The following is a 6,000-nucleotide window of genomic DNA, read 5'->3' as shown; positions in this document are numbered from 1 at the left end:
AAATAAAGAGAGAGTTGAAGCAAAGGAACTTTTGCTGCGAAATGAAATTTGTTATTAACAGCTTCAATTTTATTTCTCGACAAATGTCATTTTAAAATTCATATAGCTGTTTTAATGTTGTACTCAAATTCTCCAGATTCAAAAAGTACCCCTTAGATATTGTTGGAGCACGCTCATACTGATGAATAGGTATAATGAATTACCCACTTCAGCAAGTTCTGATGATTTCCATTTCATTTTCGTTGTTAGATATTTGGCTTGGATCTGTAGGACAGACAACACACGCTTCCTTGTCGTTAGTTCCTGGTACGTATGATTGGTGTTTCAATGTGTCATTACAATTTATATTATACTATCAGAATTGTAGCTAAGGTAAATTTCTATAGTACTATCAGAATTGTCACTGATGCTAGTTTCTTTTATATTCAGAATTGTAAATATGGTCATTTTTTTTTATTATTCTACAGAATTTTTACTGGGTCAATTTTCTAGTATACTATCAGAATTAATTGGCATGAATGTATCACTTACATTTTTTTTTGTATTTTGTAAATAAGGTTTATTGGGTGGTTAAAGAATACAAATTCTATAGTGTGTACCAAAATCCTTACTATAAATTATTGTACAAGGTATACATACCGACGCTCGAATCAAAACATTTGGAAAGCCAAATCAAATGCGAGGTTAAAGACAATTTAAAACAAAAAACTTTAACATGTTATGCAAATTGTTGCTTAGGCACCTTTTGACAGAATATTAAACCTTATTGGTTCCAATATAAACATTTTTTTTTTATTTTGGTTCGGCAGACACGCATTTCGTCTACGCTTGCAATCAGTGACATTCGGAGCAAAACAGTTGGTGAACGAAAACAATACGAAGCTGAAAAGACTTAAAACCTGTTTGCCTCTGTTTTATTTCTTTTCTATCCTGTAACTGTTTTAAAACTTAAGACCACACATTTTTGCCATTACTTAAAGGTGATGCTATTTTTCTATAATACATGTATATATAGGGATAATATCTGTAAAAAAACAAAATATAGTGAAATATGAATTGATTTCCTCGGTATGAATAATATGATTTAAATAAACACAAACTATCTCAAACCCAAACTGACTTGCATAAAACTAAGTTAATAATGATGTATTACAGTAAAACCATATCTAAAATAGATGCAAATGAAACAGCTTGTGCACATATATATTAAATATATATTTACTGTGCATATGTACTGTGCAAGATTTTGAAAAAATACTATGTTTTGAATTTAAAACGTCTGATTTTTTAATTCCTTACCTTTAAGTAGTTTGGTTCAAAATTCGTATTCTATAGAAATAATATGTTTGTCTTTGTTATAGGTAGTAAACGTAGTCTTTGTTGTACTTAGTATTAATGTTATAGATCGATCATTGGCATTACACAGTATATGACGTATTACAGGTTATCATCAAGGTAAACAGGATGTACGAATTGTTTTTACTTTATCTAAAATGTACCTTTAGTTAAACAATCCCGTTTCATACGTAATGTCATTATCTGAAAGCTGACAGTAATACATGTTAATGTTTGTCTCAATAAAGCAAATCTTAATACTTCGACTTCAAACTCGTCTGTTAAGTCCCATTCCGTTGTGAAAAAGCAACTGTTTCTTTGAACACTGTTTTCTTTAATTTGACCTATGCTAGCACCTCCGGGATTTTGATAGAAAATTGTGGCCTCAAGCATCACTAAATATACGTTGATTGTCAAAATGCGCATCTTGTGGATAGTCTGATTCATTGCACGCCGTTGGCTATAAACCCTGTTTTGTTTATAGCTTTTCATTTATTTAATAAGCTTTGGATTGTCAAATATTTTGGCCTCAACCACTACTGAAAAGACATTGATTGGCGAAATGCATATCTGGTGCAGAACCATTGGTACCTTTAATGTTTAAGAGCTTTTTTTTTCTTCGAAATAATACTCTTAATTGCATTAAAAACGTACTGTTCGTATATTCTCCGCTGATAAATTCAAAAATCATGATTGTCTCAGTCAAAGTTTATCTCTAATGGAAAAGGTAAAGTAACATTAACACCGATCTCAAAGGGAAATTCAAAACAGAAAGACATTTTTTTTGTAAATGGACAAAATCAAAAGCTCATATACATCAAACGAATGGAGAATAATTATCATATTCCTGACTCGGCACATGCATGTAGAAAATGGTGGATTAAGCCTGGTTTTATAGCTAGCTCAACTTCTTACTTGCATAATACAATATAATTCACTTTTATGTTTTGGACCCTTATGAAATAAAGCTTATATCTCATTCGTGTATTTAGGCTTTTAAATTTTTAGGTGTAGGCGTTTTCTGTTGAACTTCATTATAGAAAAGCACTTCAGACAATCAAATAATGTATAAACCAGTCAGAAAAGCAAAAAGTGTATAATTTTTGTTTCATATATTCTTCGAGATTATTATACTGTTTGACATTCATTGCACAAACACTTTTGTTAACATTGATAATGTGTAAATTATTGGGTAATTGGTTATTAAAAAAACCCGAAACATCGGATTGAATTCATGTTATCGGTATATAAATGCAGTTCCTATTAAACTACTGGCACCTGTTGTGTCTTTTTCTCCATAAATTAAATTTCGGAGGACGTTTCGTATTCGGTTATGTCATTAATGCAAACAAGAAAGAAGATGTAATTAAACATATCCTGGAAAATCTGAAATGCAGATATATTAATGAAGTATCAAAAAGTTGTTGTAAGATTGCCAATGAGACAACTCTCCACAAGAGACAAAATGACACAGAAATAAACAACTATAATAGGTTACCATACGGCCTTCAGCAATGAGAAAGCTTGTTACAGTTGCAATGAGTTGAAATCGTAATTAATATATCTGTGGAAGCTTGTAAGAGTCAAGAGTTGTTATATTAATTGAATTTATTCATGTACAAGCAACAAGTCAGAAAGAAGCATTGAGTCAAGAACATTTACTGTTCCCTGATTGAATCATTACCTAATTCAGTTTTGTTCACTTTTTAGGTCTTTACCTTGACTTGCAAATTTTCAAAAAGTTAATTATATTATAATAGAAAAAAAATCAAATTCTTAATGTTTTCGGCGAAACTTGTAATGAGTTTAAAACCTCGGTTCAAATATGGCTTATGAGAAAAAGTTATGAGTCAACGAGATAGCAGATAGTCGGCCTACATACTTGTTTACTAGTTTGTTTGGTTTTTTTTGCTTTTTTATTCATTTTTAAAAAAAGCTTGTAAGACCATAGATGTTTGCATAAAAAAGCCATATAAATAAAATAAAACAAGAATGTGTCCATAGTGCACGGTGCCCCACTCGCACTATCATTTTCAATGTTCAGTGGACCAGGAAATTGGGAAAAAAATCTCTTATTTGGCATTGAAATTAGAAAGATAGAAAGCTTGTGTACTAAGTTTCAAGTTGTTCGGACTTCAACTTCATCATAAAATACCTTGACCAAAATTTTTAACCTGAAACGAGACAGAAGGACGAAGGAAGGACGCATGGACGAACTAACGGAGGCACAGACCAGAAAACATAATGCCCTTCTACTATCGTAGGTGGGGCATAAAAACTCGATGTCTTAATACTCATTTGTTTTATAATCTTCATAGTTTTTAAAATACAAGGTGAAAACAACATTTTGACAAAGTATTAAAAACAACTATTTCGTTTATAGTTTAATGAATAAAACTGACATCATTTTCTAAGCTTTATAAATTTATACATATTTATGATAAAGAAACAGTTAAGAAATAAACATATAATGAAGTCTTTTCCATCTTCCTTTCTCATTTTATTTGACAGTTTATTGCAGAGCAAATGCATGATCGTTGTACTCCCTGTTTTCTGTATTTGTGGCGGTGATTTGTTCTATTTTCATCAATCTTTGGAGTTTTTCGTTAATTCTCTGAACTGGTATTCGTTCGTAAACTGTTCGTTCGCTGCTATTGTGATCCATGGTTCTCCTAGCAACTGTCTTCCCGATCTGGCTGTCGAGAAGTATTTCGAGTATTCTTGTCTCTAGAGCTAAAATTATATATGTCACATGTCAGAAGTTATATTTATGATTATAATTGTTTGGTTAACGTCCAGTAGCAAAATTTATTGCATAAATAGGATGATAATTAGTATACCACATGTGGAGCAGGATCTGCTTACAGTTCCGGAGTACCTGAGATCACCCCAATTTTGGTTGGATTCGTGTTGCTTAGTCTTTGATTTTCTATGTTGCCTCTTGTGTACTTCTACTTGTCTGTTTGGTTTTTTCTTTCTTTTTAAGCCATGACGTTGTCAGTTTGTTTTCTATCTATGAGTTGGTCTGTCCTTCTGGTATCTTTCGCCCCCTTTTGCAAATTATGTATATCAAAAGGGTAATTAAGATTGCCATTGATAGGTTGTGCATGCCGGATAGAGCTTCCCTTGAAGTATACAACCTTCAGAAGAGTTATTACAAGACGGATTGGTACTCTCTCGACAACATTAACGGAATACACGTTCCAATTCTAACATTAATGCGTATTTAAACATAAACCGCAAAACAAAACAAAAATAGACATTTCTCTATAGCTAGGTTAAAGTATCGGATGAAACATTTTTCTCTACGTATGTCAAACAATGGGACGTTCAAACGTTTAAATATACAAATTGTCAAAAAGAGGGAAAATATATCAATAACATGCTATTCGTGGTGAACTTCAGTGAGAAAAACAATGCGGAAGATGTAGAATGAGCATCTATAGAGTAGCAAACAACACTTAAAGTTAAACAACGAATAAGGGCAAATGACATACACCTTAAAATAGTTCTAATTCGTCTAGCGTTTACACTAAAGTGAATAAATTGTAAAAAATTGACGATTTAAAACACAGTGCTGATGTTTCTAAATTAAGAGGAACAATTCATATTCAAATGAATGGAAGATTTTGCTAGTTTCTAAAGTAATGTATCCTTCGCCAGTAGAATTATATTATCATATTGAAACGCTAAATTTAGAACAAACAAGAATTTAAAAGACACAACCCCGTTTACGGACCCGAAACATTACATGCTTCTTTGTGTTGGTTTTATTTGGTCCCTGTGTTTTCAATGTTAATGGTGATAATTAATGTGTGTAATCTTAAGATTTAATATATTTACAAATGCATTAACCTAGTGAATTTAAGAGAAAAGATTACACAATTCAGACAATGAAATTAAGCAATTATATATTATGGTGTAACAAATAAGTGGTATATTTGGAGTTAGTTTTCACGTGATAGAAAAAACTCACCAATTGATAAACAAAACAATAGGTACTCATCATGAAATTCGAAACTTATTTAGTAAAACAGGAACTTCTAATCCTTTTGGAGCATCTTGGTTTACTCCCGGTTTTGAATGGCGCTGACTCTCGCTCAGTCTTTGTGATCGTTTTTCGGTGTAATGTTTCGGGGACTGTTGTAGACGTTTAGCCGTTTTTTGCCTAGTCATGGTGTCACATGTTTGTCTTCGACTTGTAGTTTGTAATTGCCCCCTTGTGATTGTTTCCCTTTTTTCAATATTTTTAAACTCCCGCCTTTTTATTGTATATAATAAACGTTCAAATATATACTTACAAGATCGTCGATCAAAGCGGTCATCGTCTTCTTCAATTTCATGGGTGTTCACCCATACAGTTATAGACATAATATCAAATTGATAAAAATAAAGTCCACCAATGCTGACTACCCCTTTGCCTTTGTGTGAAGGTTTTGCTGACTTATCGCGGTTTTTCGTTATTGCATTAAAAATTGCTGGTACTAACTTTCCGTCGTATCTTCCCGTGAAATAAAGGTAGAAATCGACAGTTGTTTCCAATATATTACCATTAAATGTTTTCCTAAAATATTCAGATAAAAAGAAAATTTAATTAGCTGTATACTATCATTTATAGCTGTGTTAAAATATATTGTTTACAAACTCAACCATGATCCCTTATTA

General features: G+C 31.9%; 1 long non-coding RNA gene across 1 annotated transcript; it reads right to left on the bottom strand.

Annotated features, from left to right (window-relative positions):
- Positions 1 to 3,706: 3,706 nt before the first annotated feature.
- Positions 3,707 to 5,887, bottom strand: LOC139514470 (uncharacterized). The gene is made up of 2 exons (XR_011662622.1): positions 5,637 to 5,887; positions 3,707 to 4,068 (listed from the first exon to the last, which is right to left on the bottom strand). It is a non-coding gene; the product is annotated as an uncharacterized lncRNA (long non-coding RNA).
- Between the last annotated feature and the right edge of the window lie 113 nt (positions 5,888 to 6,000).

This window comes from Mytilus edulis, chromosome 3, assembly GCF_963676685.1.
Source record: "Mytilus edulis chromosome 3, xbMytEdul2.2, whole genome shotgun sequence".
Classification (NCBI taxonomy): Eukaryota; Metazoa; Mollusca; class Bivalvia; order Mytilida; family Mytilidae; genus Mytilus; species Mytilus edulis.
This window is presented reverse-complemented; position numbering and strand designations above follow the sequence as displayed.